Source organism: Tamandua tetradactyla, chromosome 4 (assembly GCF_023851605.1).
Source record: "Tamandua tetradactyla isolate mTamTet1 chromosome 4, mTamTet1.pri, whole genome shotgun sequence".
In the NCBI taxonomy this organism is placed as follows: Eukaryota; Metazoa; Chordata; class Mammalia; order Pilosa; family Myrmecophagidae; genus Tamandua; species Tamandua tetradactyla.
This window is the reverse complement of record NC_135330.1, coordinates 14,521,628-14,532,282: the sequence shown is the minus strand read 5'-3', so window position 1 is coordinate 14,532,282 and position 10,655 is coordinate 14,521,628. Positions and strand designations below refer to the sequence as shown.

Genomic DNA, 10,655 nt, shown 5'->3' with positions numbered 1-10,655 from the left:
GCGGGGGCTGGTGGGCAGAGAGAGAGGAAGAAGAAGGGCTTCCCTGACCGGGAATCGAACCCGGGCCGCGGCGGTGAGAGCGCCGAATCCTAGCCACTAGACCACCAGGGAGCGTGGGCTCGGCGCCCAGCCGACGCCTCCTGGCCTCAGCTCGGCGCCTCCACGCTCAGCCCTGGGCGCGCCCGGGGCACCGCTCCCTGGCTCGTTGGGCCAGCCTCCGCCCTGCAAGCGCTCGCCGCTCCCGCTCTCTGGCCATCCCAGCGCCCTCGCGTGCTTTCTGCTTGCGGCACCCTCAAAACAAACACGCAAACGCGGCGCGCCTCCTTCCCACCCACGCACACAGCCTCAAGGCCAAAGTCCTGCCCGCCCCGCGCCCTGGGCCCCCTGCAAAAGGGCCGGCCGCTGCGTTGGCCGGGAATCGAACCCGGGTCAACTGCTTGGAAGGCAGCTATGCTCACCACTATACCACCAACGCTGCCCGGCCGGGCCAGCCACGGGCACGTCGGCCGGGGACTCCGACCGGCGCGTGGCGCCGCCTCCGCCGCCTCCACCGGCTTGCAAGCCTTCCTCGACGTCCCTCCCGCCCGTCGCTGCCGCAGCGCCGACCACGGCCGGCCCGCGCGGCCCGAGCCCAGCGCCTCTCGACCCGAGGGCCCGACCGCCTGCCGGGGGCGCCCTCGCTGCCTTGCTGCTTCCTCCCTGCTCCGAGCCCCGAGCGTTGGGGCCCGACGGCTCGTCGTGGCAGCCGGCCCCCGGGGCTCGCCTGGCCCACCAGGTCGCGCCCGCTCCTCGCTGCTCGCCTAAAGCCCCCGTCTGTGGTCCAGCCGTTGAGATCCCCACAGTCGATCGCCCCCCCCCTTCCTGGCACGGTGTCACAGCTTCTTGAAGCCTTTCAGCAATATTCCCTCCTCCCTCTACTACCCCCTACTACCCCCTCCTCCACGCCTCTATCCAAGGGAAGCGCAGGGTTCAGGCTAACTCAGATCTCTGGCTCAAATGTAGATAAAAGAGACAGCCACCTTTTGCTGGAGTTACGGATATGGGAGGTTGAAAGGAGGCTCTATGTGCAGGGAGAAAGTGGTGATGATTTACCGTTCTGGATTTTACGGTCATCCCAGTGTTGCTCCGAGGCTCAGGATGGCTGCACCGGGTGCATGGGCCTTTCAGTGGTAGAATGCGCGCCTGCCATGCAGAAATCCAATCCATGAGTACCCCACCCTACCCTCAAAATAGAACAAGGATTACATCATGGTCCTTGGTGATAAGGAATCTGGGGCCTGGCAGAAATGCAGGTGAAATACAGCCCTACCTCTGCATGGCAAATGCCTCAGAAGCCCAACTAAGAAGTGATATCGGTGAGTACAGCTTTTAAGTGAACGTTCCTGACAACCCTTTTTTTTTTTTTTTTTTGCGTGGGCAGGCACCAGGAATCAAACCCAGGTCTACTGACATGGGAGGCAAGAACTCTACCTGCTGAGCCACCACGGCCCACCTGCCTGACAAGCTTTTTTGAGGCAACAATTCTTCTGCCCTCTACGGTTCAGTTGCCTGTCATTGGTTCTGCAACTTTCTGAGTCCCAGTTTCGACAAATTCTGTTAAGTATCAGTACATACTGAGATATGTTTCCAAGCGTTCATTGACCCCCACTTACACCCAGGGAAGAGAAAGAAGCCGTTCTAGTTTCCTGTGCGGCCCCAGCAAAGACCAGGATGAAAGGGATTGGGTTGAACAATAGCAATTTATTAGCTCATGGTTTTGAAGCTGAGAAAACATCCAAATGAAGGCATCATCATGACAATGCTTCCTCCCTGAAAACTCTGGCATTATTGGGCTGGCCCCTGGCAATTCTTGGTCCTTAGCTTGTCACTTGGCAAGGCACATGGTGGCAACTCCCCGTCTGTCCCTTCTTTTCTGGGGGCCGTTGATGCTGAGCTCCTGGTTCCTCCCCCGTGTCTGAAATTTCGCTCTGTATATAAGGACTCAGTAATAGAATTAAGACCCATCCTGACTGAGTTGGGCGACACCTTAACTGAAGTGACCTCATCAATCGGTTCTACTTACAATGGGTTCACGCCCACGGGAATGGGTTGTTTAATAACATGTTTTTCTGGGGTACTGTCATGGTTAGGCTCATACGTCAACTTGGCCAAGTGGTGGTACCTGTTTGTCTGGTTGGGCAAGTGCTGGCCTGTCGCTATAAAAACATTTTATAGAATAAATCATGGTCATGTCAGCGGCATCCCCAGCTGATTCCATTTGTAATCAGCCAAGGGAAGTGTCTTCTGCAATGAGTTGTGTTTAATCTAATCGCTGAAGGCTTTTAAGGAGGATTCAGCAGAGAGAGGCTCTCTTTCTGTGAGGTCGGCGGGCCTCTCCTGTGGATTTCGTCCAGACCCTCCATCAGAATCATCAGCTCCCAAGCCTGCCCTGTGGATTTTGGAGTCCATGTTCCTACAGTTAAATGAGACACTTTTATAAATTTTATATTTACAAATATTTCCTGTTGACTCTGTTTCTCTAGAGAACCCTAACTAATATAGGTACCTATTGCTCCAAACCACCACAGCTTTGGTGTCTGTCTGGCTTAATTGGATACTGAGACTTGTAAAATAATGATACTGTTTTAGTTTGCAAATGCTACCAGAACGCAATACACCTGAAATGGAACAGCTTTTTAAAAAGAGAATTTATTAAGTTGCAGGTTTACGGTTCTAAGGCTGTGAAAATGTCCAAATTAAGGCAAGGCTATACAAATGTCCAATCTAAGGCATCCAAGGAAAGATACCTTGGCTCAAGAAGGCCAATGATGTTCGGGGTTTCTCTCTTAGTTGGAAAGGCACATGGCTAGTTTTCTCACAGGGCTTTTTCAACGACTTCCCCGGGTGTGTTTCTTTATGCATTTCCAAGGGTCACTAGCTGTGTGGGCTCTGTTGGCTCTGGTGGCTTTAAAGCTTTTTCCAAAGAGGTTGCTTCATAAAGGGCTCCAGTAAGCAACCCCACCTTGAATGGGTGGGAATATCTCCATGGAAACCATCTAATCAGAAGTTACCACCCACAATTGGGTGGGTCACATCTTCATGGAAACAATAAAAAAGATCCCACCCAGCAATATTGAATGAGGATTAAAGGACATGGCTTCTCTGGGGTACATAATAGCTTCAGATGGGCACAGATGCCAAGTCCCATTATGCCAAGTGTCTCAGAGACCCATATAAGCACACTTATTCCAGCAGCTCAGATACCGTCCTGACCATTAAAACACTGATTACTAATTTACATTCCATAGGTGCTGTGGTAGTTTGAAGCTGTTATGCACACCAGAAAGGATCATGTTCTTTTAACCCACTCCTGTGGGTGCAGACCTGTTTTAGATGGGACTTTTGATTAGGTTATTTCAGCCGAGACCTACCCCAGTGTGGGTCTTAGTTCTTTTACTAGAGTCCTTTTTAAGAGGATCAAAAAGAGAGAAAGTCCAGAGAAGTTTAGAGAAAAGCTCCAGAGAAGTAAAGAGGGGACCCCCAGCAAAGAGAAGCTGCTGATGGCAGAAGCTGAAAGCACTGAAACCTGGGAGAGAAGGACCAACATATGGCAGCCACGTGCCTTCCCATGCGACAAGTGTTCTAAATACTGGCAGCCAATCTTCTGAGTTCAGGTATCTTCCTGTGACAATGTGAGTTGGACATTTTCACAGCCTACGAACTGTAAACTGTATGTTAATAAATCCCCATTGTAAAAGCGAACTCGTTGCTGTTATATTGGATTTTGTCAGCTTTAGCAAACCGAAACACTTGCCTTTTCTTTTTTTCTTTTTTTGGTTATTTTAATTTCCCATTCTACAGTCTTGTCATTTTGGATTAATGCTTTAATTAGAGCCAGACAAGATGCTTCATTTCAGTTAGGGTCAAACTAAAATAATCCACAAACCAGACGTAGGTTTCAATCCATTTCAGTCCCTTGGGTCTGTGGAAAATAAAAGATATGAAAACAAAAATCACAAACATTGCATTTTGTTTTTTATTTTAGAAAATAACCTAGTGTCGATCACTTTATTTCTGTTGTAGCTGAAACACAAATCTTACATTTTTTTTTATCATAGAAATATCACGGTTAACCAAACCTTTTAAATGGCTTGTATAAAACTTACCTGTTAAGAAAACCTTGCTATGTGGGAGACCCCAGTTCGATTCCTGGCCCATGCACCACCCCCACCATGCCCCCCATCCTATGCACCCCAAAAGATAGAATACCTTCAATCAATCCTTTAACATCATCTGATATAATTGTTTCAAACAGCCCGCTCTGTCATACTGTCCCAGGCAGTGGCTTTGAGGAACGTGAACATACAATGAATTGTGTGGCTCCACACAGAGGCTACGAGGACTTGCTATAAGGATAGGGATGAGGAGGGCCAACCAGGTGTAGGAAAGGCCTACTGGCCCCTTAGTTTCAATTAAATATGGGCGTTCAAATCCGTTCTCCTAGTCCTTCTTCAGCAACAGTATCATGGCCCTCAGCCACTTCTGTCTTTAGTGGCTTGGCTTCTGTGCTGGTTTGAACCTGTTATGTACCCCAGAAAAGCCATGTTCTTCTAATTAATTCTTGTGGATGGAGACCTCTTGTGGGTGTGACCTTCTGATTAGATTGTTTCATGGAGATTTGGCCCACCCAATTCAAGGTGGATTTTAATCCTTTTCACTGGAGTCCTTTATGAAGATAAAAGAGAGAGGGGAGGGAGCAAGCTTAGAGAGAAATACCCCGGGAGAGAAAAGCAAGGACCCACAGATGCTGAAAGAGAAAGCCATTGAAACCAGAACCCAGGAAAAAAGGACCAGCAGACGTCACCATGTGCTTTCCCATGTGACAGAGGACCCCAGATGCCAGCAGCCTGTCCTCAGAGAAGATATCTTCCTCTTGAAGCTTAATTTGGAGATGTTCATTTCCTTAGAACTGTCAATTTTAAGTTAATAAAATCCCCATTGTAAAAGCCAATCCATCTCTGGAATATTGCATTCCGGCAGCTTTAGAAAACTGAAACAGTTTCTGAAGTGCTAACCCATATCTTGCCATTTTTTATATGGAATAATAATGTTTACTTATTTAATCTTTTTTGGTAAATCCCTGATTTGGTATAATTGGTGTATTCACATCAAAGTGTTCCCCAAGACTGTAAGCAAAAATGTCTGGGAAAATTAGTTTGAACCATGCTTAGTTATTATTTCATCCATTTCATGCTCCTTTTCCTTATGAACTATGTACTCATTTTTCCTGACACATTAAGCCAGGCCACTTTTAACTCTTCACGTGGCGTGTTGTTGTTGTGGCTTGGAGAAGGCAGGAGATGGAATAAAATATAATTTAAATTTAGGAAAAAAATCATGTAACATCTCTCAAATTCCCAGGAGTATAGAATTCTCCCAAAATGGAAGAATACTGATGCAATAACTTCAAATAAAAACTGATCTCTTTGTAATGATTGCATGATTAAGCCTTTGTCCTGAAAGTTTAACTGACATCATTCTTCAAACAACCGAGTTGGTACAGATGCAAAAGCCCCATCGGGCTCTCCCAAAGGACTCCCGTGAAAGGATCAATTCCCAACTTGAATGAGGTGGGTCATATCTCAACTGGAATAATCTAACCTAAAGGTCCTACCCATAATAGGTCTGCATGCGCAGGAGTGCATTAAAAGGGCATGGCCTTTTCTGGGATACATAACAGCTTCAGACTGGCACACCTGTCTTCTTCCATGCAATTCTACCCAGAAGCAAAGAACCTATCAATGCATTACAGCTCCTTCCAGAGATATTTTTTAAATTATACACCTAATAGCTATATGTTTACTCCTCTTTTATGCAAATGGTATCATATTATAAAGACTTTTCTACATCTTGCCTTCTTCATTTAAATTATCTTCTTCATTCTTTTTTATAGCTGCATAGCATTCCACAGATGTTCAAAATACTTTTCACTAATCTTCTGTTAATGGACATTTAGGTTGTTTCTAATTTTTTACTATTACAAATAATGTTGCTGTAAATAACCGTGTACATGCATCATTTTGAAAATGGGCAGGTATTATGGATTGAATTGTATCGCCCAAAAAGATATGTTCAAGTCCTAATCTCTAGTCCCATGAATTATCTTATTTAGAAATAGGATCTTCGAAGATGTTATTAGTTAAAATGAGGCCAAACTGGATTGGGGTGGGTCCTAATCCAATAGGTCTCATGTGCTTATAAGAAAAGGAGACTTAGACACAGCCAGTAGGACAGAGAGAGAGGGGAGAACACCATGTGACACAGAGAATGCCATACATTGCCAACAAATGGCTGCCAGAACTAAAAGGGAGAGGGGCATGGAACAGATTCTCCAGTTCAGATTTAAAAGGAAGCATGACCCTGCTGAATACTTAACTTCAGATCTGCCCTCCAGAGCTGTGAGACAATACACTGTTGTTTAGATTTTTTTGAATTTTTTTATTGTGAAAAATAATATATATACAAAAAAGCAATGTTTCCAAGTACATTTTAACAAGAGGTTATAGAACAGATTTTAAAATGTGGTATGGGTTACAGTGCCACGATTTTTCATTTTTTCTTCTACCTGCTCCAAGACACTGGAGACCAAAAGAAATATCAATATATTGATTCAGCAGTCATTTCATTTGTTAAATCCTATCTCCATTATACTCTTTCTTCTTTTTTTTCTTTTTTGTGAAAAATAATGTATATACAAAAGAGCAATAAATTTCAACGTACATTGCAACAATTAATTGTAGAACAGATTTCAGAGTTTGGTATGGGTTACAATTCCACAATTTTAGGTTTTTATTTCTAGCTGCTCTAAGGTATTGGAGACTAAAATATCAATATACTGATTCAGTATTCATACTTATTTGTTAAATCTGACCTTCTCTGTATAACTCCACCATCACCTTTGATCTTTCTCCCACTCTTTAGGAGACGGGTTGCCGGTAATATGGGTTCATTGTTGTTTTAAGCCACTCAGTTTGTGGTACTTTGTTATGGTAGCCCTAGGAAACCAAGACAGTAGGTTATCTGGAGAATAAATTCACAGGAGAGGGATTGCTGGGCCAAAAGATACATGCATTTGTAATTTTTAAGAAATTGTACATTATTTTATTTACTTTTCAATTTTTATGCACTGATATTAAACTCACAGGTGGATGAATTTTCATATGCATACATCTGTGTGATCACTACTCAAACCAAGATATGGGATATTTGCAGCACTCCAGGCAGTTCTCTTCTATTCTTTCCCAATTAATGCTCCTAGCAGAGCTAACCACTATTCTGACATTTCTCACCTTCCATTAGTTCTTGAAACTTCATATAAATGGAATCACACAGTAGGTTCTCTTTTGTATCTAACATATTTTACCAACAAAATATTTTTAAACACACATACATATTATCACAGATATCAATAGATATTTATTTTATTGCTGCTAGTATTTCATTGTATAAATATCTCCTAATGTATTTATCCAATTTTTGTAACAGACAATTGAAGCCCCTCCTCCCCCAAGTTTTTAGTTATTATGAATAAGCTGCTCAGAGGATTCTTGTACATGTCTTTTGGTGGACATTAAACTCATTTCTATTGGATAGATACCTAGAACTGGAATCTCATAGATAGGCATATGTTTAGTGTTAATAGGTATTTCCAGACAACTTACCTGATACTGATATTGTCACATCAGCTTTTTTTTTCCTTTCGAAGTAAATAAGATATTTATTTTTAATGATAGTTCTTGGAATTTTGCCCTTTTTTATCCGTCCCTTTTTACTCCACAGTTAAAAATTAAAATAACATCAGCTAGAATAATTTTTATTAAAGCCACTAATGGATATTTTAAAATATCATAGAATTGAGCAAGTGCTAGGGCATGAACAACAAAAATAACAGTGTGTAGGGTTCCGAAGCGTATTATGTTAAACAACTTGAACACGCTGTTGTGGGATCTGCGGGGTCAGGGAAAGCCACGACGAGCGTCTGAGGACACCTGCAGCCCCGCCGCACAGGCTCGAGTTTAAACAGCCACGTCCCTGTTGTGCTGGAAGTTTCCACACGCTCACCAAGTCTCTGTGCCAACGACGATTTCCCCGTGAGCGACTATGGCCTGCCCCGGGCTGGTGGGCCTGGCCCCAGGTGAAACACTGCCCTAAACGCTGGAGGAGCTATTGTGCTTTAAGGGCTGTTGTGAAGAAACACTTTCTGGCTGGGTTTCCGTAGTGTAGTGGTTATCACGTTCGCCTCACACGCGAAAGGTCCCCGGTTCGAAACCGGGCGGAAACAGCCCTTCCTTTTTCCACTCGGTTCCAGTCATGTAGAAGAATCAGCCGAAAAGGCTGAGGGCTGGGCCCCGAGTCGGTGGAGGGTCGGTAGGACCCGGGCGCAGACGCCAGAGGCCCAGCGGCCAGGGCTGCGGGCATGGGCGGCAGTGGGTGGCTCAGCCCCTAGCGAGCCCAGGGGGCGTTTCTGGTCAGCGGAATCCTTTGCACCTGTTCCGCCCCTTGGGGGTCCGTGCTCTGTCTTTTGTGACTGGCGGGAGGCGCGCTTTGCAGGTTAGGAGCCGGAACCGCCTTTCGGTTCCCACCCAGTTCCCCGAGGGCGGAGACCTGAAAGGCCAGACCCCGGCCGGCTCGGCCCGCGGCCTCTAGTCCAGAGGAGCAGGCACTGTGCTGCTGCGGAGTCACGGTCGCAGGTTGCTCTGTGCACGCTGGGCAGACGGGCTGTGAAGGGCCCTTCCTAGTCGCCCTTGCTCAGCCTGCCTGCTCCGCGCTCATTCCTCCAGTTAAGCTGCCGCCATCCATCCAGTTGTCAGTTTGAGAACTAATATTTTTCTCCCTCTCTCGAATTTCAGTCTCTCCCCACAGAGAATCCTACGGCCCTTGGTTTTAAATCAGGAGGTAACTATGTATAAATATAGTACTTTCTGTATTTTTCTTCTTCACAATCGAATTTTTCTCCCCCTTTCTTTTGTGAAAAATAACATGTATACAAAAAGCAATAAATTTCAAAGCACAGTCAATTAGTTGTAGAACAGATTTCAGAGTTTGACATGGGTTACAATTTCACAATTTTATTTTTACTTCTAGCTGCTCTAAGATAATGGAAACTAAAAGACATATCAATTTAATGATTCAGCAATTATATTCGTTTGTTAAACCCTACCTTCTCTGTTTAACTCCACCATCACCTTTGATCTTTCTCTCCCACTCTTTAGGGGTGCTTGGTCTATGACCATTCTAACTTTTTCATGCTGGAAGGGGCTGCCATTAATATGGGGTAGGGAGATGGAACTAACTATCTGATGTTCTGGAGAGACTGGGCCCTCTAGGTTTCAGGACTTATCTGGTCTAGGGACCCATCTGGAGGCTGTAGGTTTCTGGAAAGTTACCCTAGTGTGTGGAACCTTTGTAGAATCTTATATAATGTCCTAGGTGGTCTTTAGGATTGGCTGGAATAGTTTTGGTTAAGGGTTGGCAAGTTATGACAGGTAGCAAGCTTCTAACTGAAGCTTGTGTAAGAGCAACCTCCAGACTAGCCTCTTGACTCTATTTGACTTCTCTTAGCCACTGATATTTTATTAGTCACGCTTTTGATCAGGATGGAATTGTTGATCCCATGGTGCCAGGACCAGACTCATCCCTGGGAGTCATCTCCCACGCCACGAAGCAGGCTTTCAACCCTGGCTGTCATGTTCCACATAGGGGGCAGGGCACTAACAGAGTTGGGCTTAGAGACAGTGAGGCCACATCTGAGTAACAAAAGAAGTCCTCCGGAAATAACTCTTAGGCATACCTATAGGTAGGCTAAGCTTCTCCATTACCAACATAAGCTTCACAAGTGTAAGACTCAAGATCAAGGGATTGGCCTATTGATTTGGGTGTCCCCAATGTTTGACACAGTATCAGGGGATTTCCTGATGGTAAAGTTTAATAGTTCCATATTTTTATTATTTTTTTATTATTTTAAATTTTTTATTAATTAAAAAAAAATTACAAGAAACACAAACATTCCCAACACATACACTCAGCAATTCACAATATCATCACATAGTTGCATATTCATCATCATGATCATTTCTTAGAACATTAGCATGAATTCAGAAAAAGAAATAAAAAGACAACAGAAAAATATAACAAAGAAAAAAAATTTTACATGCCATACTGACCCTTTCATTGATCCTTTCATTGATCACTAGCATTTCAAACTAAATCTATTTTAACATTTGTTCCCCCTATTATTTATTTTTATTCCATACATTCCTCTCATCTGTTGACAACGTAGATAAAAGGAGCAGCAGACACAAGGTTTTCACAATCACACAGTCACATTGTGAAAGCTATATCATTATACAATCATCATCAAGAAACATGGCTACTGGAACACAGCTCTACATTTTCAGGCAGTTCCCTCCAGTCTCTCCATTACATCTTGCATAACAAGGTGATATCTACTTAATGCATAAGAATACTCTCCAGGATAACCTCTCAACTCTGTTTGGAATCTCTCAGCCATTGACACTTTGTCTCATTTCACTCTTCCCCCTTTTGGTCGAGAAGGTTTTCTCAATCCCTTGATGCTGGGTCTCAACTCATTCCAGAGTTTTTCTCAATCCCTTGAT

The 10,655-nt window shown here is 44.4% G+C and overlaps 3 non-coding genes across 3 annotated transcripts; 1 reads left to right on the top strand and 2 right to left on the bottom strand.

Annotated features, from left to right (window-relative positions):
* Nucleotides 1–39: 39 nt before the first annotated feature.
* Nucleotides 40–111, bottom strand: TRNAE-CUC (transfer RNA glutamic acid (anticodon CUC)). The gene has a single exon. It is a non-coding gene; the product is annotated as a tRNA-Glu (tRNA).
* A 292-nt stretch (nucleotides 112–403) lies between these two features.
* Nucleotides 404–475, bottom strand: TRNAG-UCC (transfer RNA glycine (anticodon UCC)). Its single transcript has one exon. It is a non-coding gene; the product is annotated as a tRNA-Gly (tRNA).
* Nucleotides 476–8,247: 7,772 nt separating this feature from the next.
* TRNAV-CAC (transfer RNA valine (anticodon CAC)) lies at nucleotides 8,248–8,320 on the top strand. Its single transcript has one exon. It is a non-coding gene; the product is annotated as a tRNA-Val (tRNA).
* Nucleotides 8,321–10,655: the final 2,335 nt, after the last annotated feature.